The following is a 26,332-nucleotide window of genomic DNA, read 5'->3' as shown; positions in this document are numbered from 1 at the left end:
AAGTTTCATTCATACCTCTAACCACTGATTTTAAATAAATAAATAAATAAATAAATAAATAAATAAACAAACAAACAAACAAACAACAAACTAGAGGTTCTCTGGTCCATTCCCAAGTCTGGGACCCCAGGGCCTGAGAAATTCTGCCCAGGGACAGAGACTCTCCTGGGCAATGACACTAACTTTAGCTGATCTAGCGCCAGTTTAATAACGGTCAATGAAGAAGAAAGATGCATCCATTCCCCAAGACAGGTAGGTATGGCAGGGGTCTTATACGATGCCTAGATCGGGGCGGGGGGGGTAAATATAGTATGCAAGCTTCAAAAGAGCATTTATGGAACAAGAAAGTCAACCAAAGCCTCACACAAGGAGGTCATAAAGAGCAAGGCGGGTCCTTGCCTTTACTTCAAAGAGAACAATAATAGATGGACCTACATTTAGGAGGTGATTAGGAAGGCATCATCCAAAGACTCTCTAAGAACTTTGAAAGTAAGGACTTAGGAAATGTCAAACACTACTTCCAAATCTAAATCAAGGGCAAAGAGGATAGAAGTAAAATAACATCAGCAAAATACTGACCCACTTCAGAATGAGGGAAGAAAAAGTATAGATCCACATGGAAACACACTACCTAAAACGGGATAGTACAAGCAATAACCAATACATATAAACAAGTGGAATAACCATAATAACAAGACCAGACATCGTAAGAGCTGTTGGAATCCTATGCACAAAGGGGTAGGTTTTAAAACCCTGGCACACGTAAATCCTGGGGTTTACACGTGTAGCAGGGCCTTATGTGCACGGGCCAATTTTCAAATGGGCCAGGCCACGCATGTAAACCCCGGGACATGTGTAAGTGCCGGGGTTTTAAAATGGGGCAGTCCGGGGGGGCGGGGCGGAACGGCACTAGAGGCACCCGGTTCAGCGGCCATTTGTTGCTATTCCGGCGCACGCAACTTGCTCCTGCTCCTTTTCAGGAGCAAAAGGTAAAACAAAAAAATAGGGGTAGTTAGGTTAGGGATAGGGGGAGGGTAGGATAGGGGCAGGAAGGTTAGGAAGTTCCCTCCCAGTCTGCTCCTTATTTGGAGAGGACTGGGAGGGAACTGGGGAAGGACCCGATGTGTTGCCGTGCGATTTTGCAAAATTATAACTCCCCCTTGCGCATGCTGACCCAGCATTTTATAACATGTGCGCGCCAGTGTGAGCATGTTATAAAATCGCGTGTCCATGTGTGCGTGCCTGGTAGCACTCGCACATGGATGCGCACGCATACTTTTTGAAAATCTACCCCAAAGATTCCAGTACCATCACAGCATGATTGCAATGTAGCAACCAGAATGATGCAACACCTAAAAACAACCATCCACAAGAAGGTGCCAGCAACTGAGAACCCAAAGCTAACCAGCTACATGGATACAGACAGGACCAATGACACAAAAGATGAGGTCCACCACTGGGCATCGTTTTCATTTTAAGCGTGGAACCATTAAATGGGATAGCAAAAAGCAAACAAGAATGGTGCACTCATTCACTGAAGCAGAGCATTTTGCAGTAGCCCAAGCTTGACAAGAGGCGATCTGGTTCTGTCAAGTACTCTTGGACCCTGTACTTGATAAACATGAACTCATTCCTATCCTGGAAGACAAGGGCAATTCAGTTTTGTAAGGAACTGGGAACCTTTTGGGGAAGGGGGAGTCTTTTCTGAAGGGATGGGCTTCACCGTAACCAGGGTGGAACCAGACTGATGGCGCTAACCTTTAAAAAGGAGATAGAGCAGCTTTTAAACTAGAACAAAGGGGAAAGCCGACAGTCACTCAGCAGTGCACGGTTCGCAGGGAGATATCTTCAAAGGATACTAATGATGCATTAGAATTTGGGCATCCAAACAGTGAGGTTCCAATAATAAGAAAAGTAGTCCAAGTGCCTGTAACTAAAAACTCACATGAGCTAAAAAATTCCAATTTATCCCTATCAATTAAAAAGCAGAATGAAAACACAAACAAAAAACAAACCTTGAAATGTTTGTATGCTAATGCCAGAAGTCTAAGAAGTAAGATGGGAGAATTAGAGTGTATAGTAGTGAATGATGACATAGACTTAATTGCATCTCAAAGACATGGTGGAAGGAGGATAACCAATGGGATAGTGCTATACTGGGGTACAAATTATATCACAATGAAAGAGAGGAGCATCTGGGAGGTATGGTGGCGCTTTATGTCTGGGATGGCATAGAGTCCAACAGGATAAAGATCTGCATGAAGCTAAATGCACAATCAAATCTTTATGGGGCGGATTTTCAGAGCCCTGCTCGCGTAAATCCGCCCAAAACCGGGCGGATTTATGCGAGCAGGGCCATGCGCGCCAGGAAGCCTATTTTACATAGGCCTACCGGCGCGCGCAGAGCCCCGGGACTCGTGTAAGTCCCGGGGTTTTCGGAGGGGGCGTGTCGGGGGCGTGTCGGGGGCGTGTCGGGGGCGGGCCCGAACCGCGCGGCGTTTTCGGGGCGTGTCGGGAGCGTTCCGGGGGCTTGGCTACGGCCCGGGGCGGCCCGGGGGCGTGGCCGCGCCCTCCGGACCCGCCCCCAGGTCGCGTCCCGGCGCGCAGGAGGCCCGCTGATGCGCGGGGATTTACGCCTCCCTCCGGGAGGCGTAAATCCCCCGACAAAGGTAAGGGGGGGTTTAGACAGGGCCGGGCGGGTGGGTTAGGTAGGGGAAGGGAGGGGAAGGTGAGGGGAGGGCAAAGGAAAGTTCCCTCCGAGGCCGCTCCGATTTCGGAGCGGCCTTGGAGGGAACGGGGGTAGGCTGCGCGGCTCGGCGCGCGCCGGCTATACGAAATCGATAGCCTTGCGCGCGCCGATCCAGGATTTTAGCGGATACTCGCGGCTCCGCGCGTATCTACTAAAATCCAGCGTACTTTTGTTTGCGCCTGGAGCGCAAACAAAAGTAGGCTATTCGCGCTCGTTTTAAAATCCGCCCCTATGGGTAGAAATCCCTTATGTGTTGGGGAAGTGTATAGTGATAGGAGTATACTACCGTCCACCTGTCCAAAATAGTGAGATGGTCAGTGAAATACTAAGAGAAATTAGGGAAGCTAACCAAATTGGTAGTGCGGTAATAATGGGAGATTTCAATTACTCCAGTATTGACTCCATAAATGTAACATCGGGACATGCTAGAGAGATAAACTTCCTGGATGGAATAAATGGCAGTTTTATGAAGCAATTGGTTCAGGAACTGACACCAGAGTGAGCAATTTTAGATCTAATTCTCAGTGAAGCACAGGAATTGGTGAGAGAGGTAACAGTGGTGGGGCCGCTTCGCAATAGTGATCAGTAAGCAAATCCGCGGCTCTAGTGCCAAACTTTCAAACGGGAAACTTTGATAAATGAGAGAAATAGAAAAAAACTGAAAGGTGCAGCAACAAAGGTAAAAAGTGTGCAGGAGGCGTAGAAGCACAGTCCAGATGTATTCCACAGTCCTAGAAGCACAGTCCAGATGTATTCCACACATTAAGAAACACAGAAGGAAGGCAAAAACAATTACCGGCATGGTTAAAAGGGGAGGTGAAAGAGGCTATTTTAGCCAAAAGATCTTCATTCAAAAATTGGAAGAAGGATATAACAGAAGAAAATAGGATAAAGCATAAGCGTTGGCAAGTTAAATATAAGACATTGATAAGACAGGCTAAGAGAGAATTTGAAAAGAAGTTGGCCATAGAGGCAAAATCTCACAGTAAAAACTTTTTAAAATATATCTGAAGCAGAAAGCCTGTGAGTGATTTGGTTGGACCATTGGATGATCAAGGGGTTAAAGAGGCACTTAGAGAAGATAAGGCCATCACGGAAAGATTAAACAATTTCTTTGCTTTGGTGTTTACTAAACAGTATGTTGGGGAGATACCCGTTCCGGAGAAGGTTTTCATGGGTAATGATTCAGATGGCCTGAACCATATCACGGTAAACCTAGAAGATGTGGTAGGCCTGATTGACAAACTGAAGAGTAATAAATCACCTGGACCGGATGGTATGCACCCCAGGGTTCTGAAGGAACTAAAAAATGAAATTTCAGATCTATTAGTTAAAATCATCCATTTTAAATGATCTGGAAAGGAATCTGAAGAGTGCAGATGATACAAAATTATTCACAGTAGTTAAATCACAAGCAGATTGTGATAAATTGCAGGAGGACCTTGTGAGACTGGAAAATTGGGCATCCAATGGCAGATGAAATTTAATGTGGAAAGGTGCAAGGTGATCCATATAGGGAAAAATAACCCATGCTATAGTTACATGATGTTAGGATCCATATTAGGAGCTACCACCCAGGAAAGAGATCTAGGCATCATAGTGGATAATACATTGAAATCGTCGGCTCAGTGTCCTGCGGCAGTCAAAAAAGCAAACAGAATGTTAGGAATTATTAGAAAGGGAATGGTGTATAAAATGGAAAATGTCATATTGCCTCTGTATCGCTCTATGGTGAGACCATACCTTAAATACTGTGTACAATTCTGGTCACTGCATCTCAAGAAAGATATAGTTGCGATGGAGAAGGTACAGAGAAGGGTGACCAAAATGATAAAGGGGATGGAACAGCTCCCCTATGAGGAAAGACTAAAGAGGTTAGGACTTTTCAGCTTGGAGAAGAGACGACTGAGGGGAGATATGATAGAGGTGTTTAAAATCATGAGAAGTCTAGAACGGGTAAATGTGAATTGGTTATTTACTCTTTCAGATAATAGAAGGACTAGGGGGCACTCCGTGAAGTTACATATAGCACATTTAAAAGTAATCAGAGAAAGATCTTTTTCACTCAAAGCACAATTAAACTCTGGAATTTGTTGCCAGGAGATGTGGTTAGTGCAGTTAGTGTAGCTGGGTTTAAAAAAGGTTTGGAAAAGTTCTTGGAGAAGTACATTACCTGCTATTAATCAAGTTGACTTAGAAAATAACCACTGCTATTACTAGCGTCAGTAGCATAGGATATACTTGGTTTTGGGTACTTGTAGCCTGGATTGGCCACAGTTGGAAATAGGATGCTGGACTTGAAGGACCCTTGGTCTGACCCAGTATGGCAATTTCTTATGTTCTTATCTTCTTATGTTCTTACTATCTAGAGACTGCTTCAGTGACCTTAAACTCTGAGAAGAATCCTTCTGATGTTGTGAAGGGGTGTTGGAAAAAATAGCAGCAGAAGATTATTTCTACTCAGACAACCAAGGGTTAACCATTACCCTTGCAGCCCTAGAAAGCAGCGTGAGAGTTGCCTAGCAATGTTAGTCATTTTTTTGTGTAGCTGACCTGTAAATTAAGCATCTTCTCCAAAGGGATCAGTTTTTCCACATTTAGGACAGGAATGAACCTCACTATTAAGCCAGGGTATACTGGATATCATTAAAACATTAGAACATTAGTTATGCCATATTGAATCAGACTAAGGATCCATCAAGCCTAGTATCCTGTTTCCAACAGTAGCCAATCTGTCACAAGTATGTAGCTCGTACTCAAACATTAAAAAGATCCCAAGCTACTAATACTGGTAATAAGCAGTGATTAGTAGCAATTATGGACTTCTTCTCCAGGAACTTATCCAAACCTTTTTTAAACCCAGCTACAATAACTACCTTAACTATATCCTCTGGCAATGAATTCCAGAGCTTAACTGTACGTTGAGCAAAAAAGAATTTTCTCTGATTTGTTTTAAATGTACTACTTGCTAGAGCGAATAACCGATTCACATTTACCTGTTCAAGTCCTTTCATGATTTTGTAGAACTGTATCATATTCCCCCCCCCCCAGCCATCTCATCTCCAAGCTGAACAGCCCTAACCTCTTCAGCCTTTCCTCATAGGGGAGCTGTTCCATCCCCTTTATCATTTTGGTTGCCCTTCTCTGTACCTTCTCCATCGCAACTATATCTTTTTTGAGATGTGGTGACCAGAATTGCACACAGTACTCAAGGTGTGATCTCACCATGGAGCGATACAGAGGTATTAGGACATCCACTGTTTTATTTGCCATTCCCTTCCTAACAACTCCTAACATTCTGTTTGCCTTTTTTTTACTGCTACAGCACACTGAGCCAATGATTTCAATCTCTCAAATTAGGGATGTGCTCTGATTTTTTTTTTCATGTCATTTTCGTTTCGGATCGTTATCTGTCAAATTTCGTTTTTATAATGGTTCGGAATGTATTTATTTTGTGTTTCCCTCATTTCAGAGTTAGTGTGCACTAACCAGTTTTCCTAATTTGGGCTTAGTGCTAGAGGTATGGTTCTGCATTCCCACTGGCTGTCTCCTTCTAAAGAGACAGTAAGGAGACTGCCAATGGGAATGCAGAACTATACCTCTAGCTAACGAACTGCTCCCCAATTGACACTTTTTAACTTATTGGTAACATTTTTTGATAGTGCGCGCCAACAACCAGTTAGTGCAGCCTAAGTCCTATTAGGGCACACTATCTCTGAAATTAGAAACCTAGGTAATATGCACTAATGGACGTAATGTGCATAAACATCTAGTTAATGTGCACCACAAAGTTTTGCCAATTTTTTTTTGTTTCGGGGTGCTCCCGAAAAACAACAAAATAGACAATTTCATTGCATTGTCTATTTCATTTAAAATGAATGCACATCCCTATTTCAAATGCCCTTCTTAAAATTTGCATTGTACTAAAGACTGCCTCCTTCAGGCATTCATAATATGTAATATGAAAAAGCAACATCTGGAAGTTCTTTGTTATCAGGCCAGTAGTGCCAATACAATTGTTCCTACAAATACTTTCTGGTTTTATCTTACGCTCTGTAATAAAGTTTGTTAGTTATAATTTCAAGATCAAGACTCCATCTGATTTCTTCTTCTGCTAACAGGTAATATATGATATAACTGAAGTATATAATAGAGAAAACTGAAAACATATAGAAACATAGAAATATAGAAATGACGGCAGAAGAAGACCAAATGGCCCATCTAGTCTGCCCAGCAAGCTTCACACATTTTTTTCTCATACTTATCTGTTTCTCTTAGCTTTTTGGTTCTATTTCCCTTCCACCCCCACCATTAATGTAGAGAGCAGTATTGGAACTGCATCTAAGTGAAATATCAAGCTTGATTAGTTAGGGGCAGTAACCGCCGCAATAAGCAAGCTACACCCATGCTTATTTGTTTTATTCAGACTATGTTATTCAGCCCTTATTGGTTGTTTTTCTTCAGCCCTGCCGTTGAAGCAGAGAACTATGCTGGATATGCATTGAAAGTGAAGTATCAGGCTTATTTGGTTTGGGGTAGTAACCGCCGTAACAAGCCAGCTAATCCCCGCTTTGTGAGTGCAAATCCTTTTTTCCACATTTCCTCTTGCCGTTGAAGCTTAGAGCGATGTTGGAGTCGCAATAACCGTGTGTATGTTTATTGAATAAGGGTATTATCTCCAGGCAGTAGCCGTCATTCTGGTGAGCCACCCACCACATTAACATTTAGCAAATCTCTGCATCAACTAAATATAAAAAAGGGAGGATCCATGTGATTCTATTTATATTACTTTTAATCCACAAACATACTGAAAGAGAAGCAGGACATCTCAGGGCTGAAATAAATACAAGGCATGGGCCATTTATTTAGGGGTACCCTTGTTAAACCTCACTTCTGCTTCAATTACAGTTGCTTTCATTCTTGATTAATGATTACTACTCTTCTACAAAAGACTGATTTCTTGACTTTATGCCAAGTAGAACTCTCAGTGATAAATGCATCACCACTGTAAACGAGGTCAAGAATAAATTAGTCATCAATTAGTACCATAAGACAATGCTATGAAAGCTACCAGCTAAAAGAATACCTTATGGACTTTATTGGAAAGCAGATCACAGTCAAACAAAAAACATGCACAACATGATTATGGTCCCCTGAGGGCGCTGTCACACATCTGGCTCAAAAATCAGTGAAAAACCAAGGAAAGCACAAAATATAATGGTCTTCATTTTATACTACTATGTTCACAAAATCCAGACCATATCCATTATTCCTGGTCGAAAATACTGCATATTATACCACACAGAAAAAAAAAATACCTGGGTATTTTAATACCCCAGTATATGACTCAGCAGAATTTTTTTTACAAGAAATGCTGTTATTGGGCATGTATCTTCTACTGATATTGAAAGTATTCCTATATTTTTCACCCAAAGTTAACACCTCAAGCTTTGGTAGCAGACCTAGATTCTGCTCAAGGATATACTGGAGGCCAACAGAAGAGATGTTTCCTTGAAACAGGCACTTCTTTTTGAAATTTGCTAAGTGGAGATTTTATTGATTTATTTTTCTGTGTTTTGTTTTTATCAGGGAGATGATTATTGTTTATGGCATGGATTTTCTGAAGATAGTGGTATGAAATGAAGTCCATTATATTTATGGCTTCCCCAAGTTTTTCACTGGTTTCATTTCATTTTTATTTATCCAATTTAGAATTGTATTCAAGACTCATCAATCTCAAATGACAAAAACAGAAGGATACATAAGACAAAATATATCAATCATAATAGTAAAAACAAAATTCTCTCTTATACAAGCCAACAATATGAGGAGGATTCAAGAATAAAGAAAAAAATTTAAAACATAAAAGCAAAACAATTACATGCCAAAATACAATATTCAGATGGCCATTGATCTTATAGCTCAGAAAGAGTAGAACAACAGATGTAGACACAATATTCACTTTCCAAATTTACTTTCAACAAAGGCAAATAATTGGTCAGGTTCAAAAATCATGTTACATTATTAATCTTCAGAAAACATTTACAAGGAGATTTTAAATATAATCACAGCTCCAAGCTCAAACATTTTGTCTTCCTGGTGGTCCTGGTTTTACAAGAAACATCAGGAAAATTTAGTCTTATGAGCTTGGCAAGTATGTTCCCATTTCTTCAAAAAGAGCATTAGTACCAGTTCCTCTTTAGCTCGAGCACAAAAGTAATGAACAAAGTGGCCTTCAGATTGCCACATCCTCTACAATTTACAATTCCTGGGAAAGATTTAATTCTGAGATAGGACTTTCCAGACCCTAAGAATCTAATCCCCTACAGTGAACTCAAAGCATGTGAGTAATAAGCCTTTACCAATGGCGGAGAGCCTTAGAGGGTATATATAAAATTTCACAAAGGTATCATTTAAATCCACAGGAGAAGTTACTCTAATTACTGGAAAATGTACACAATTCTTAGAAGAATTTTCAATATTCATACCCAGCAGACCCCAAAATGTAAATCTATTTCTTGTTACTCACTCGCAGGGATAGCAGTAGCTTTCTCTTGTCTCTCTGGCTAATAATGTTTTATGGACTTTCATCCAGGAACTTGGCCAACCTGTTTAAACCCTACTATCAGGCCGATACAGTACAGTGTGCTTCGACGGAGCGCACTGTTAGCCGGCATTTGGACGCACGTTTTCAACACGCTAGCTTTACCCCTTGTTCAGTAAGGGGTAATAGCACGTCCAATTCCCCCCCCCCCCCCCCCCCACCTAATAGCTCCAAATGCATGTTGATGGCCCTATTAGGTATTCCCGCGTGATTCAGTAAGTAAAATGTGCAGCCAAGCCGCACATTTTACTTTCAGAAATTAGCGCCTACCCAAAGGTAGGCGCTAATTTCTCCAGGCACCGGGAAAGTGCTTTTCTGTGCACCCTCTGACTTAATATCATGGCGATATTAAGTCGGAGATCCCAAAAGTTTAAAAAAGTTAAAAAAAAAAAAAAATTTGAAATAGGCCCGCGGCTCGCGGCTTGAAAACCGGACGCTCAATTTTGCCGGCGTCCGGTTTCCGAACCCGTGGCTGTCAGCGGGCTCGAGAACCAACGCCGGCAAAATTGAGCGTAGGCTGTCAAACCCACTGACAGCCGCCGCTCCTGTCCGAAAAGAGGCGCTAGGGACGCGCTAGTGTCCCTAGCGCCTCTTTTTACCACTGGGCCTAATTTAAATAAATGTATTTACTGTATCGCACACACAGGAGAGTGCCCTGTGCGCGCGCCGGGAGAGCGGGCACTTGCCCGCTCTCCTGCGATTTTTACTGTATCGGCCCATATATTAGTTGCCTTGACCATATCTTCTAGCAACAGATTCCACATCTTGAGTGAGTGTTAAACAAAAAAGTACTTCCTATGATTTGTTTTAAATCTGTTGGGTGTTAGTTTCATGGATTGCCCCTTTGCTTTAGAATTATTTGAAAGGGTAAATAACTGTCTTTTATTTATCCATTCTACCCCAATCATGATTTTTTATAAACTTCTATCATGTCCGCTCTCAGTCGTCTCTTTTCCAAGCTGAAGAGCTTTAATCTGTGTAGCCTCTCATCATAGGGGAGCCATTTCATCCCCTTTAACATTTATGTTGCCTTCCTTTGCGCTTTTTCCATTTCTACTGGGTCTTTTTTGAGATGAGGCAACTAGTACTGCGCAATATTCAAGGTGCAGTTGCGCCATGAATAGATACAGAGGCAATACAATATTTTCCATTTTATTCTCCATTCCTTTTCGGATTAATCCTAACATTCTATTTGCTTTTTTGGGCAAACCAGTTGATATTGTGCATCTGGATTTTCAGAAGGTGCTCAACAAAGTCACTCATGAGAGACTCCTCAAGAAATTAAAAAGTCATGAGATAGGAGGCAATGTCCTACTTTGTGTTGGTAACTGCTTAAAAGATAGGAAACAGATTAAATGATCAATTTTCCCAAGGAGAGAGATGAATAGTGGAGTGCTCCAGAGATCTGTACTGGGACCAGTGCTGCTTAACATTTACATATATGATCTGGAAAAGGAAGCAATGAACAAAGTTTCATTTAATTAAGTCCACAGGACTTCATTTATTCAAAGTTGTCAAAACACAAGCGGAATGTGAGAAACTGGAAAAGGACCTTACCAGACTGGGGAACTGAGCATCTAAATGGCAGAGGAAATTTAATATGGAGATGTGCAAAGTGATGCACGCAGGGAAAAATAAACCAAACTATAGGTACATAATGCTAGATTCTGTATTAGGAGTCATCATCCAGGAAAAAGATCTTGGGAGTCATTGGAGACAACACATTGAAACACATTGAAATACTCAGCTCTGTGTGTACTGACAGCCAAAATAACAAATAGAATTTTAGGAATTATTTGGAAAGGAAAGAATAAAACAGAGAATATTATAATGCCTCTAGGGAAGTGCACAGATTTTTTTTTCACGTTGTTTTCGTTTTGTGTCGTTGTTTGTTAAATTTTGTTTTTAAAATGGTTCGGAAGGTATTTATTTCGGGTTTCCCTAATTTTGGAGTTAGTATGCACTAACGGGGCTTAGTGCCCACTAACTACATGTTAATGCACACTAAGTCCCATTAGTGCTCACTACCTAGTTTTCCTAATTTCGGGCTTAGTACACACTAAAGGGACTTTGGTACGCTCTAACTAGATGTGCACTAACAAAAAATGTTACCAATAAGTTAAAACGTGTCAACTGGGGAGCAGTTCGTTAGCTAGAGGTTTGATTCTGCATTCCCACTGGCTGACTCTTTAGTTACTTGTTTGTGCAAGTAACTTTAGTTAGTACGCACTAACATCCACTTAGCTTGCCCTAAGTCCTATTAGTGTGCACTAACTCAGAAATTAGGAAAACTAGGTAGTGCACAATAACAGGACGTAATGCACACTAACATCTAGTCAGTGCACACCAAAGTCCCATTAGTGCGTACTAAACCTGTAAATAGGACACTAACGGGTCATAGTGCGCACTAACTACATGTTAATGCGCACTAACACGAAATACTAATTTTCACGAAATTTTGTCAATTTTTTTTTCATTTCAGGGCGTTCCCGAAACAAGACAAAATAGACAATTTCATTGCCATTGTCTATTTCATTGAAAACGAATGAACATCCTTAGTATCAATCTATGGTGCGACTACATGTTGAATATTTTATGCCATTCTGGATGTTTAACTTACTTTTTAACTATATATATTCAATTTATACCCAATGCACTCACTTCCTTATTCCTACCTAATATACCCACTTCTTATATTTTTACTAGACAGCTACCTCACATTTATCATATTTTTTTAAATAATTTTTATTCTGCATTTGCACAATACATGAAGTGTATCAGTATACCAACACTGTACATATCATAATATATATATCTTAGGATGCACAGCTGAAAAATTTTCAAGGGGATTTCGGTTTGGTTTAGTTTCTTTCATTTATTTTTAAATTTCATTTTTACCTATTGTGCACTAAATCAAAACAGTGCATACTCAATCAATTTAGGGTTAGATTTTTAAATGTGCACGCACACGTCCATGTGCACGAGTATGTTATAAAATCCACGGGCCGCGTGCACATGTGTGCCAGATTTTATAATCCATGTGCACATGTGCAGGCGGCGCATGCAAGGGGGGGACTTTTGTAATTCCACGCAGCAACGCATTCGGCCCTTCTCTGGTTCCCTACCCCCTACCTAAATTCCCTCCCGCCTCCCCTCTCCTCCCCACCCCGCCCCCTAAACCCTGCATATCCAAATTCGCACATAGCTAATAGCACTTGTCACATGTAAATGCCATTTGATGAGGCTATTAGCTATTACTCCCGGTGCAAAAAACTGCCATGCGTCCGAGGCACAATTTTTAACACAGCAAATTTAACGCCAGCCCCAGAGCTGGCATTAAGTCTTGCCAACTGCCAAGAACGCACTAAAAAGCAAAAAAATCCTGCTTTCCGTGGTTCTTCCTACTTTTAGTATCATTGCAAAACTAAGTAGGAGGAATCACAGAAAGCAGCAACATGAAAAAAAAGTCTTGATTGTGACCAGCTTAGGAAAACGAACACTCAATTTACCAGCGTCTGTTTTGCTAACCTCTGGCTTTGCACACAGCCACGTCTCCTGAATGCCCAATGCTAAGGATGTGTTAGGGCACACAATTGATCCCTAGCATGTCCTTTTTAGCATGGCACCTCATTACTATACCGCAACAGGTGCCCAGGAGTCGTGGTTGTGTGCAAGTTAAAAAAAAAACAGGCGCCCAGTTTGGATGCAAGTTTTTACGTGCGGCTTACTGCATCTGCCCCTAGGAGTATCTAACACACCCAAAGGGTCCCTCAAGTTACTAAGCAGGAGCTTAAAGGTACATAATCATATCAGGACCCAAATTTACTGAAACCTGTTTATTTGGAAACTCTACTGCTTCTACTGCAAAAGGCTACAATATTTTTATCTCGCTCCTATATTAAAGTGTGTGTAATAATGTATCTTAACCAGACATGTAAATTGCTACTTGCCAAATGGTGGGTTACTCTGAGCCGTTTATAATGCATTTAATGTTGTATTTTTTGTTCTTTTCTAGAAACTGTGTCTACATATTTTGTCAACATAATAAGGACAATTCTTCGTATGTAAGCTGTCCCTTCCGATGCAGCCTATGCAAAACACGGTTCCGTGTCAGGGGAACCAACTGTCAAATAAATATTGCTATGTACACATCTTAAAGGCAATACTGCTTTTTTTTTATTGTGTTCACACACATCATCAAGTTTATGGACCATATGCAAGTCCCTTTTGTACATATGCAACACCTGCTATGTTGATATGTTAATTTAACGTGTTTGCTCGTATTTCCACATCTTTTTGTGTTAATCTGAACTGAAACATATCCTTAGAAACTGTATACAGAGGATTTGGAAAAGTAAAAGAATTGATGGAAAGCATCAGAGAAGTACAATAGAAATCCCTAGATATGATTTATATGCAACAGCACAACATAGGCCTTGCACTTTCTGACAAGTGTACATGAGAGCCAGAGACTGGCACGTTTGAATCCTGCATCTAAAGCTATATTAAAATACTTGCTTTTTGGAGAGTGATAATCCATTTATTTAGTAAGATGCTAGGGCAAGACATCTTGCTAGACAGAGTCAGGTGAATTTTCAAAGGCGTAAATGTAACATACTATTGTAGCAATTTTCAAAAGCCATGTTAGTGCACTTACTGCAAGTAAAACCTATCGACAATTCAATGACATATGTTGTAGCAATTTTCAAAAGCCCACTTACACACAAAGTGCATTTACACATGTAAAACCCACTTTTAAGCATGTAAATGCTTTTGAAAATCAGGCCCTAAGAGGATACCTTTAAAAGAAATACGCACAAGCTCATATTTGTGCACAAGGTCTCGCATGTACATGCACATGAATTTTATATTGTGCATGCATTTGTGCATGCAAGATACACGCAACTTTCATGTCAATGTTGCATATTTATGTTGCATGTAGGGATCCTGTCAGCTCCCTGTGGGAAGTGTTGGAGACAAAAATAGTATCTGAATTCAAGAAAGCATGGAATAAATAGAGGGAATCTCTAAGATAGTGATGGGAATTATAATGCTAAATGAATTGGACAGATGGGCAGACTGGTTGGGCCCATATGGTCTTTTTCTGTCGTCATATTTCTGTGGGTTTACAGCTCTCCCATGTGGAAGTGGGTAATGGATCTGTCCCTCTGGATTATAAAGCCTGACCACCAATTTATTTAGCGAATACCCTATTTTCTTTTGTAGAGGCAGCATGTCTTGGCTATCCTCTGATATTTCTATTAATTGAATTGATGTCTCCATGGAGCATTTTAGTTGGATGGGAATTAATTTAGAAAGCGATTGAGTTCGGTTTTAAAATTAGCTTCTGAATTATTGTTCTTTAATTTGTTAACATGAATTTATTGTATGTTGTTTATTTTCAGGTATACATTTGTTAAAATGGAAGGGAGTTGCATACTTAGAATGTGAGCATATACACTTTCCAAATTAATAAACATTGACTGGCTGTAGCAGTGTTGGCAGGGCCACACGGCACAAGGTGGAGGAAGGGGCTGTGTGGCCTGAGGAGGAAGGGCTGCAGCTGTGTCGACTGAGCCTGCAAGGCCCAAGAAAGAGGAGGAATCAACTGCTGTGTCAGCTGGGCCCATGCAGCACAGGTTGAGTCACCTGCCCTGCGGGAATGAAGAAGATTGCGCCTGCCTGCATTCTGAACAGTGGAAGCCAAACCAACCTGCCGCCCGTCCCCCATCCCCCCCCAGAGGAGTAGCCTAGTGGTTACAGCAGTGGACTATGAACCAGGAGACCAGGATTCAAGTCCCACTGTTGCTCCTTGTGACCTTGGGCAAGACACTTGACCCTCCATTGCCTCAAGTACAAATTTAGATTGTAAGCTCTCTGGGGATAGGAGAATACCCACAGTACCTCAATGTAACCCACTTTGAAGTGCTTAAAAAGTGTGAAAAGTGGAATATAAATAAAAATAAAACCAGCAGCACTACACACAAATTGCCCCCACCCTCTCCTAGGCCCAAACCAAACACCACTACACACAAAATACCCCTTCTCTCCCAGGCCCAAACCCAGCAGTACAGCACTCCCCACCCCAGCTCTAAATTCCAAGGCCACAGTCAATGGTTCATTTTAATGTTTGTCCTTCGCTTCTGCTGATCTCAAAAGCAACTCTACTGGCCGCCATTTTGAGTCCCATCATTTCTACCCTCAGGCTCATGACAATGCTCCTCCACCATCCATTATGAAATGGCCGGCCAGTACTAGCTGAGGCGCTGCAGCAGGTCAGTCAACAGATCAGCAGGAGCAAGAGAGAAGCAGGTGCAGTGCTGCTTTCAAGTCGAGCTGTAGTTGGGTGCATGTCGTGGCCCGAGTCAGGTAGCCAGGTCAGCAATAGAAGGCAGACCAAACAGTGGGAATTTGAGGGGGGGGGAGGGAGGGGCAGGAGCTAAAGTCTTGGGCGTCACATCCATGTTCTATCCCAGGCCCCACACAGATCAGACAAGACAGTAGAAAGAAACACACGGCCGGTCCCAATGCCAACCCGGTATCCCTACTGTGCTAAAAGACAGACTTGAGTTTGACTGCTGCAGCCTCCTTCTGTTTCCGCCAGCTCCTAGGTGGGACTTACTCAACAGAGCAAAGTCACTGGCTGGAGAAGCAGCATCCACGCCACTCTGTGCCTAGTTTGCGCATACAGCGTGCTTTTCCAAACCAGCCAGTCTTATCAGCACTCACCTTAAAAGATGGCAGTGAAGCATTGGCTGAGGAGAGATGAACTGGATAATAGGAATTGGAAGAACTAGATTCAAGGATGCTGTGCTGCCCTTAACCGGTGGCACTGATCCCCACTTAGTACGCCACTGCTGGTGGCCCCCCTGGATGCTCATTCAGGCCCCCCCCCCCCCTTTTCACACCCCTGCACAAGAACACAAGGAAGCCGAAATGCAAGCTGTGATTCAAAGTCTCCTGGAAGGACAGAGGCAATTTTAAGAGTGGACCATAAGGAACCAGATTACCTGGGCGGATGCCATGAAAGAGCTAAAGAAAGGGATTGTGCTCCTAACTGTCAGCCTGCCGGAACTAAGGCCAGAAAAGGGTTCCCTGCAGCTGGAAGCAAAGGAAGCACAGCAGCCGTTCGAGTCACCTGACTGGTACTTTACCTTCCAGAGGGACAGAGGTGCAGAGGAAGCTAAGAGCAGCAAATGTGCTCTAGCAAAGAGAAGTCTGTGGACACTGTGACAGGAAAACCTGGCAGTCTGTGGACACTGTGACAGGAAAACCTGGCATGGAACCAGTGAACCCACTGCTGGAACACGTAGCAAAAGAAAAACCTGAGTTCCAAAGACAGGCCCAGCAGAGTGCAACTCAAGAGAATGAAAGCCAGGTGAATGAACTTGCAGTGATTGAGAATTGTGTACAAGAAAGCTCCTGGTGTAGTCCTGGGGGAATTCTGCGCTACTGCAAAGCGCACAATTTGCGCAGAATTCGCCCCCTGTGCAGAACTGACAAATTGATAGAGTGGAAGGGGTTGATCCTAGAGGTGGAGGGGAAAATACAGGCAGATGGAGGAGTTGGGGCCTAAGAGGGCAAAGTGGCCAAGGGAGTAGGGAGAGAGAGTGGAAGGGACACTCTTACAGGGAATGTCTAGGGAAATACAGCTCAAAATATTTAAAATTCTGCATCTTTAAGTAATAACTTTTTTCTGTATTAAATTAAAATGTAATTACTTAAAGACTGTCATGTAAATTGTGATATTTTGACCAATATAAAGTATGCAGAATTTTTCAGAATTTTAAGTTTTAATGCACAGAATATTAAATTGTTTTTGCGCAGAACTCCCCCAGGAGTAATGGTGGAGCTTTACAGCCTGGCCTGAAGGAGGCAGTATAGAGTGACCTGTTGGCACAGACTGACCTGAGCAAGGCAGCATGATGGAGCCAGACGGAGGTGCTGCAAAGTACCCAGCTCCAACAACTGTAGAATGGCTAGACAACGGCACTGCAGTTGGAGACAGCACAAAGGATTCAGAAGATACTGTGGAAAGAAAGTTGAAGCCACCACAGAAATACCCATGTGGAGTCCCAAGTGTCTGGCGTGGAGAAGATTGGAACCCGGAGCAGTGAATGACCTTCTCTGAAGGACTAGGGGGTGGGCACTGGGCAAAGGGCACAGTGGGTGGTTTTGGTATTTGGGGGAACCTCAATGAGAGGGGGAGAGAATGACTCTATACCTCCTACCCAGAGTCTAGCTGATGGGAGGCCAGAAGGAGCGTATTGGGGAGTGGAGTCATTTCCCTGGATGGGATCCAGGATGAGTGCAGATGTTCATTCCAATGGGTTTGAGCTGAGGGGAGGGTATGTAAAGGAGTGGCCCTACTACCCCTCTTTAACCTGTGTGGAACCAGGCTGGAAGCCTGGTCCACCTTAAAACCCATAGAGGGAAAGCTCTGTGGGTGGGACCCTGCTGGGCAGGAGGCCCTGCGACTCCAGGAGAAGCCAGATCCTGAAACCTCTCTGTATTAAGGTAATGGTGTGCGTGTACTGCTGGAGGTATGATGGCGATTGCATCTTCAGATTCCTTACTGTAAATTTAGTACAGATTTTATACAAAAGGAATTTAATTCAAAACGAGAGTTCATAAGGTGAGCATTTAATATCCTGATGTAGTGTTCTGAGATCCGTGTCAGACAAATATTAAATAAAATAGACTAAAAGTACATTAGATTAGCTTCACAACCCTACTCCCTTAGACATTTTAACTAAACAACATGTCAACTAAATTAAGATGCAGAAAGTAGTCCAGCAGCGAGAGGGAAGCTTTCCAGTCTTTTGCACTGAGTGCCGGTCCACGAGAGGTTGTATGCGTTCACTAGGTGCAAAGAACTCCTAGCCCTCAGAGAACGAGTCCAATCTCTGGAGGTTAGAATGGCAGATCTGGAGGAGCTAAGGGAGATAGGGGTATATAGGGGAGACCTTCAAGGATATAGTGGAAAAGTCCCACCTCCAATCTGGCAGCCCCTGTGCTGCCTTGGAAGAGAAAGGTCACCTGAATAGAGAACATCACCTTGATGAGGCAGGAAGCAATCCTCTAGCTAACACCTACCCTCAAGGTGATGTAGTACCCTCTCGCACCAAGGATCAGTTTCCAGGGGGAACATGCTCAAGAGGGAAGGGTTAGAACAGCCATTGTAGTTGGTGCTTCGATTATTAGGAAGGGTGATAACTGGGTGGCTGGGGGACGTGAGAATCATTTGGTAATTTGCCTGCCTGGTGCGAAGGTGGCGGACCACACGCATCAGATAGGATTTTAGACAGTGCTGGGGAAGATTCGGCTATCTTGGTACATGTGGGGACCAATAACATAGGAAAGTGTAGGAGGGAGGATCTGGAAGCCAAATTTAGGATTTTAGGTGCAAAGTTGAAATCCAGAACCTCCAGGTTCTCAGAAGTGCTCCCTGATGCACATGCAGGACCTCCAGAGGCAGGCAGAGCTCCAGAGTCTCAATGCACAGATGATGGTGCAGGGAAGAGAGTGTTTGGTTCGTTAGGAATGGGGCATCATATTGGGGAAGGGGGAAGCCTTTTCCGAAAGGATGGGCTCCACCTCAACCAGAGTGAAGCCAGGCTGCTGGCATTAACCTTTAAAAAGGAGATAGTGCAGCTTTTAAACTAGATGATGGGGAAAGCCGACAGTCGATCAGAAACACATGGTTCAGAATGATATATTTTTGAAGGATACTATGAGAAGAGGGAAATTAGGGCATCCCAGTACAGAGGTTGCAAAAATGCAAAAGGGTCCACTTTTGCATTTTAAGTAAAGAGCAAAAAGATTCTGAATTGCCCTAGTCAATTGATGAGCAGATTGTAATTACAAACAAAACCATACTTTGAAATATCTGAATACAAATGCTAGAATTCTAAAAAATAAGATGGGAGAGTTAGAGGGTATAGCAGAGGCTTAATAGGTAGATATAACTGGCATCTCAGAGACCTGGTAGAAGGAGGATAACCAATGGGACACTGTGATACCAGGGTACAAATTATAACAAAATGATAGGATGGATCAAATTGGTGGAGGGGTGACCATATATGTGAAAGAGGAGAGTCAAACAAGATACAAATTCTGCAGGAAACAAAGTGCAATATTGAATCTTTATGGATAGAAATCCCAGGTGAAAAGGGAAATAAAATAGTAGTGGGCTTATTTTACCATCCACCTGGCCAGAATAAACTAACAGACAATGAAATGCTAAAAGAAATTAGGGAAGCTAACAAAATCAGCAGCACAGTAATAATGGGTCATTTCAGTTACCCCAGTATTGCCTGGGTGAATATTATATAAGGACATTCTAGAGAAGTAAAGTTCCTAGATGAAATAAATGACTGCTTCATGGGGCAGCTGGTACAAGGTGGGGAGATTATTTTAGACTTAGTCCTTAGTGGAACACAGGATTTGGTGTGAGAGGTAACAATGTTGGAGCCACCTGGCAAAAGTGATCAAAACATGATCAAATTTGACTTAATAATTGGAGGGAGGACACTAAAGAAATCTACTGTTACAGCATTTAACTTTCAAAAAGGTGATTAATATAAAATGTTAGGAAAAAAATGAAAGGAGCAACTGCAAAGGTTGAGTTTAGATCAGGCAAGAACGTTGTATAAAAATACCATCTTGGAAGTTCAAATCAGATGTACTCCATGCATTAGAAAAGGTGGAAGGAAGTCTAAACGCTACTGGCATGGTTAAAAGGGGAGGTGAGAGAGGCTATAATAACTAAAAGAATAGCTTTCAAGAAATAGAAAAGGGATCCAAAAGAAGAAAACAGGAAACAGCATAAGCACTGGCAAGCTAGATACAAAGCATTAATAAGGAAGGCAAAGAGAGAATTTGAAAAGAAGGTTGTCGTGGAACCAAAAACTCATAATAAAACATTTTTCAGGTATATTCAAGGTAAAAAGCCTGTAAGGGAGTCACAGAACAACATTAAATGATCAAGGGGTAAAAGAGGCACTTAGGGATGACAAAGCCAAAACAGAGAGACTAAATGAATTCTTTGCTTTGATATTCACTGAGGAAGATGTAAGAGAGATACCCATGTCAGAAATTATATTCAAAGCTGAATGATTCAGAGGAAATGAAACAAATCTTATATAAACTTTGAAAATGTACTAGAACAAATTGACAAACTAAAGAGTAACAAATCACTGGACCAGATGGTATACATCCCAGAGTGCCAAAAGAACTGAGAAATGAAATTGTGATCCTGCTATTAGAAATTTGTTAACTATCATTAACATCGTACCTGAAAACTGGAGGGTTGCCAATGTAATGCCAATTTTTAAAAAGGGATCAAGGGGTGATCCATGAAATTATAGACCAATGAGTCTGACAAAATGGTAGAAACTATTATAAAGAACAACATTGCTGAACTTACAAATAGGTCTAGTTTAATGGCACAAAGCCAACATGGATTTAGCCAAGGAAAGTCTTGCCTCACAAATTTGCTACATTTTTTTGAACGTGCAAATAAACAAAGTCTCTCATGAGAGACTTCTTAGGAAATTAAAATGTCATGGAATAGAGGGCAGTGTGTTATTGTGGCTTGCCAACTTGTTAAAACATAGAAAACAGAGAGTAGGGCTGGGCAAATTTTCCCAGTGGAAAAAGATGAATAGTGGAGTGCCCCAGGGATCTGTTCTGGGCTACCACTACTTTTTAATATATTTATAAATGACCCGGAAATGGGAACAACAAGTGAAGTAATCAAATTTGCTGATGACAAAATTATTCAAAGTTGTTAAATCACAGGAGAATTGTGAGAAATTGCAAGAGGATCTTGCAAAACTGGGAGAATGGTCATGCAAAAGGCAAATGAAATTTCATGTGGACAAGTGCAAAGTGATGCACTTAGGGAAGAGTAATCCAAATTATAGCTATACAATGCAAGGTTCCACATTAGGAGTCACCACTCAGGAAAAGGATCTAGGCATCATCGTTAATAATACATTGAAATCTTCTGCTCAGTGTGCAGCAGCAGCCAAGAAAGCAAATAGAATGCTAGGGATTATTAGGAAAGGAATGGAGAATAAAACAGAGAATATCATAATGCATCTGTATTGCTCCATAGTGCAACCTCATCTTCAGTATTGTGTACAGTTCTGTTCTCCACATCTAAAAAAAGAAGATTAGAAAAGATACAGAGAAGGGTGAACAAAATGATTAAGGGGATGGAACAATTCCCCTATGAGGAAAGGCTAAAGAGGTTAGGGCACTTCAGCTTGAAGAAGAGCTGGCTGAGGGGAGATATGATAGAGGTTTATAAAATAATGAGTGGAATGAAACGAGTAAACATTAATCAATTGTTTACTCTTTGAAAAAGTACAAAGACTAAGGGCCTCATTTTCTAAAGTATCGCAGGCCTGCGATACTTTAGGGAATGAGGGGCGGGGACCGAAATGGGGGGCGGGGGGGCCGAAACAGGGGCCGACTCCGCCTCCATTTTGGTATCGCACACGATAAGGGACTTTTCGCGTGTGAAACGTACCTTATCACGTGCGATCCGGATGGAAAATGAAGCCCTAAGGGACACACAATGAAATTACTAGGTAATACATTTAAAACTAATAAGAAAAAATTTTTTTTTACTCAAGCATAATTAAGCTCTGGAATCCATTGCCAGAGGATGTGGTGAAAGCTATTAGTATAGCTGCATTTAAAAACGGTTTGGACAAGTTCCTGGAGGAAAAGTCCATAAACATTATTAAGGTGGAGTTGCAGATATCCACTGCTAATTCTTGGAATAGGCAGCTTGGAATATATCTGCCCCTTGGGATCTGCCAGATACTTGTGACTTGGATTAGTCACTGTTGGAAACAGGATATTGGGCTTGATGGACCCTTTAGTCTGATCCAGTATGGCAAGTCTTATGTTTTTATGAGGTAAACCATCTACATGTTCATTTGCTGATTATTATAAAGAATATAGCTGGAATTGATAAGAAAGACAAGCTGGAGTCAATGGTTCCTGCCTCCAGCCTGTGAAAGTTACTCAGCTATCCTACACTGTCCGCATTTATGTTACCATGTTACTTGTTTGACAGGAGGAGATTTTTTTTTAATTTTTTTTACTATTTCAAGGCTCCACAGTTCCAAAAGGTCTTTATCCACTTGAGTGAGTCAGACTAATCAATTTTAAACACTTTAACAAAGTAACTGATAAGAGCAACACTCTAAAACAAAAAGCAGCTATTTACATAAAGACAGATATCAGTTATGCTAGTAAAATACTTTAGAAAACCAAAACATATTTTAGTTCAATGCTTAGTAATAACATTAATAACATTAACACATAATAATGTGTTATTGCTTAGTAATAACATTAACTTCAAACTATGAGCAAGCATTCAAATTTGTAATGCAAACTCTCATTTTAATGGGATATGCTGCATTTTTTCAGGGATATAAATAAACTCTACTCACTTGGATGCCATTGTTCATCCAAGGAACAATAACTCCAGAACTGACACTAAATATCATACTATAGCAAACAATCAAAACTATACTACTGAGAACTGACAAAAAATGCATGCCATTTCAGGAGGTCTATGGACCACAGGTTATATAAGTCATGTTTATAATTTCAAGCTTAGTAGTTACAATTTCACAGGGCTTAGCACTCCCAACTTCTGCTATACTAAGAGGCTAGTAGTACCTTTCTTTAAAAGCTTTTATAGGATAGAACAGATTGCCAACCAGTTACAGATTTTTCAGGACAAGTTGATCCAGTCCTGGTTTCACCCCGCTGCATGCAGGGACTTGTAGTTTTGATTTTCTTAGGAAATGCATAGATAAGTCAGAACTACAAGTCCCTGCATGTAATGGAGTAAAATCAAGACTGGATCTTGAGTTAGTTGGCAACCCTAAGAGGTCATGATTAGAAATTTTCATTCATTTGAAACAAATGGGTACAACATGACAAATGAGTTGATTTTTGGTTTGTTATGAACGAAGTGAACCAAAACTCCATTCTGAAAATTCTGAACATTTTTTGTGATATTGGTTTTCAGCAATTAGCACACACAAATTTAAACTTATGCATACATACTGCAAATTGCAAGTTTCCTAAAAATCAATAACCTGAAAAGTCAAAAAAAGAAAAGAAGTTTGGACACAAAATGTGTGAAAAATGAAAGAAATTAATCAAAAATGTTTTCCATGCACAACCCCTAATCATGATATGGGATTGGAAAGAGGTAGACTCAAGTGTAATGAGCAATAAATAATGAGCAATGTAAACAGACTAATATGTGAATGAAATTACAATGGAACTAATAGATTACAATATATTACCCTAACCCCCTAGTTAACATGTATTTGATGTTGAGTTGACCTAGAATATGTATTAGTTGTTGTGCTGACCTAGAATATGAATGCTGAACTAGAATATGAATGCTACTTTTGTAAACAATGGTGATCTTCTTTTGGAACAACGGTATTTAAAATGCTTAAATAAATAAATAAACACATACATAGATAAATATAATGAAGTAAGTATTTCAGCACAGAAAAATGAATTGAGCAGCCATGCAGGGAAGTTCGTACAGGCAAAATGGTCAAAATTCAAGGAAACATGGGATAAACATAGAGCAATGGTTCCCAGACTGATTTTCGGGGTATCAACGATGAATATGAATGAGATAAATTTGCATGTAATAGTGACAGTGCATGCACATCTATCTCATGCTTATTCATTGTAGCTATCCTGAAAACCTATCAGGCTGGAGGGTCCCTCAGTATAGGTTGGGAACCACTGACATGACGAAATGCCATAGACCAATTAGGGTTTATATTATTGCAGCATTCAGGGAGAAATGGACAAACAAGATGGGCCTTGCTGTCATCATTTATTTTTATTGAAAAAATATTGTATATCACTTTCCTAGTAATACTATCCAAAGAAGTGAACGACCTCACAGAAAATTATACATTAAAACACTGCATAAAATATTACATCTGAACAGAATTCAACAAATTATGCATTAAACAAAGAGCAAACACAAAGCCTCATCAAATAACATATACCATAACATATACCACATCAATCAAGGGCACTGCCATTCTATGTTAGATCACCACATTTTTACAAATATGCTGAGAGTTTAAAGGCATTGCTGAATTCAGGCATATCCCAAAGGAAGTACTGCCCACAGCCCCCAACAAAATGCAATATTTGGAGCAGATGGAATAAATCGAGTGTTAAAACTGTGTGCTGAAGATCAGCATGCAGTTTCTTAACACACAAGCTAATTTTTTTTTAATGACTGATACAGTAAATTAATGGTATGCTAATGCATCAGGAGTTAAAAAACATTTGCTAAGAAAAGGCTTAGCATACAGAAGATATGATTTATACGCATAAAAAATGTGTTTTGCATGTAAATTCCAAGTAACTTGAGTTAGTTGGCACAAAAGTTGTGCTAACTCACACTGCGCGCTTAACTCGAGGGCCAGGACCTGTAATCCGGATTTATGCCCAGAAAATATACTTTGTGCACACAAAGGGGTAGATTTTATAAAAGTACGCCCGAGCGTACTTTTGTTTGCGCACCAGGCGCAAACAAGAGTACGCCGGATTTTAATAGATACGCTCGTATCCTTTAAAATCCGTGGTCGGCTCGCGCAAGGCTGTGCAAAAATCGGCAGCCTGCGCGCGCCGAGCCGCGCAGCCTGCCTCCGTTCCCTCCGAAGCCGCTCCGAAATCGGAACGGCCTCAGAGGGAACTTTCCTTCCACCCCCCTCACCTTCCCCTCCCTTCCCCTACCTAACCCACCCCCCCAGCCCTATCTAAACCCCCCTACCTTTGATTAACAAGTTACGCCTGCCCCGGCCGCGCGATTCCCCAGCCCGGGAGCAGATTCGGAGGCCTCGACCATGCCCCCGGGACAGAACCACGCCCGCAGCCCCACTCCCGAATGACACGCGCCGCCGCAACACGCCCCCCAACACGCTGACACCCCCCCCCCCCCCCTCTGCAGGAAAGCCCCGGGACTTACACTCGTCCTGGGGCTTGCGCGTATCTTACACACGTACCCCTTTGAAAATCTGCCCCAAAGTGTGTTTTCTGCGCTGAAAACATGATCTATGTGCACAAAATAATGTTTTCAAACAAAAAGCATTTTTTTGTGTGCATAAATCATATTTTATGTGCTGAAAACATGCTTTTTGTGCACAAACGAGCCAATGCTATATCATGCGGTGAGTCTGTTGTACAGGCTAACCAGCTCCTGGGCACGTGTTTTGGATACACTAGGCCAACATCCGATGCAATAAGGGGATTAGCGCATAGCTAATAGCGCTCATCATATGTAAATGCATGCAGATGAGGCTATTAGCTATATTCCCCCGATGCAAAAAAATCACTGTGCGCCCGATGTGGACATTTTAACATGGAAAACTTAACACCAGACCTAGGACTGGCATTAAGTCTTACACACTCTGGGGCCGATGCAATAATCTTCGCGGAAAGCTGGCACTGACTTTTCAGCACCCGCTTTCTTAACGCACGCATGGCGCCATTTTCATTACTGGCAGACGGCCAGTTATGAAAACAGAGGCCGAGTTTACTGGCATCAGTCTTCATAACTCGGCGGTCTGCCGAGTTATTTTATTTAATTTTTTTTACTTTAAAAAAGTACAGAAAAACTATTTTTTTCTGCTTTTCTGTACTTCTTTTTAATGCGCTCAGCTATTAACGCCTGCTCCAGGCAGGCGTTAATAGCTGAGCAATAAATGTGCGCCTGAGATGCACATTTATCTTTTTGCATTTGGAGTGAATGAGTAATACCTCATTCACTCCATAAATAAATAAATCTGATAGCGGGTTAAACAGTGCGCTCGGCTGAGCGCACTGTATTGCATCGGCCCCTCTGAGCCTTCTAAAAAAAAAAACTCCACAAAGCCACAAAAAAGCACAAAATACTGCTTTTC

The 26,332-nt window shown here is 41.5% G+C and overlaps 1 protein-coding gene across 1 annotated transcript in view; it reads right to left on the bottom strand.

Annotated features, from left to right (window-relative positions):
- DST (dystonin) overlaps positions 1 to 26,332 on the bottom strand; it is a 925,809-nt gene that overhangs the window by 668,975 nt on the left and 230,502 nt on the right.

The sequence above is a fragment of the Rhinatrema bivittatum genome, chromosome 3 (assembly GCF_901001135.1).
Source record: "Rhinatrema bivittatum chromosome 3, aRhiBiv1.1, whole genome shotgun sequence".
Lineage (NCBI taxonomy): Eukaryota > Metazoa > Chordata > Amphibia > Gymnophiona > Rhinatrematidae > Rhinatrema > Rhinatrema bivittatum.
Note: the sequence above shows the minus strand (reverse complement) of the source record. Positions and strands in the feature narration are given on the sequence as shown.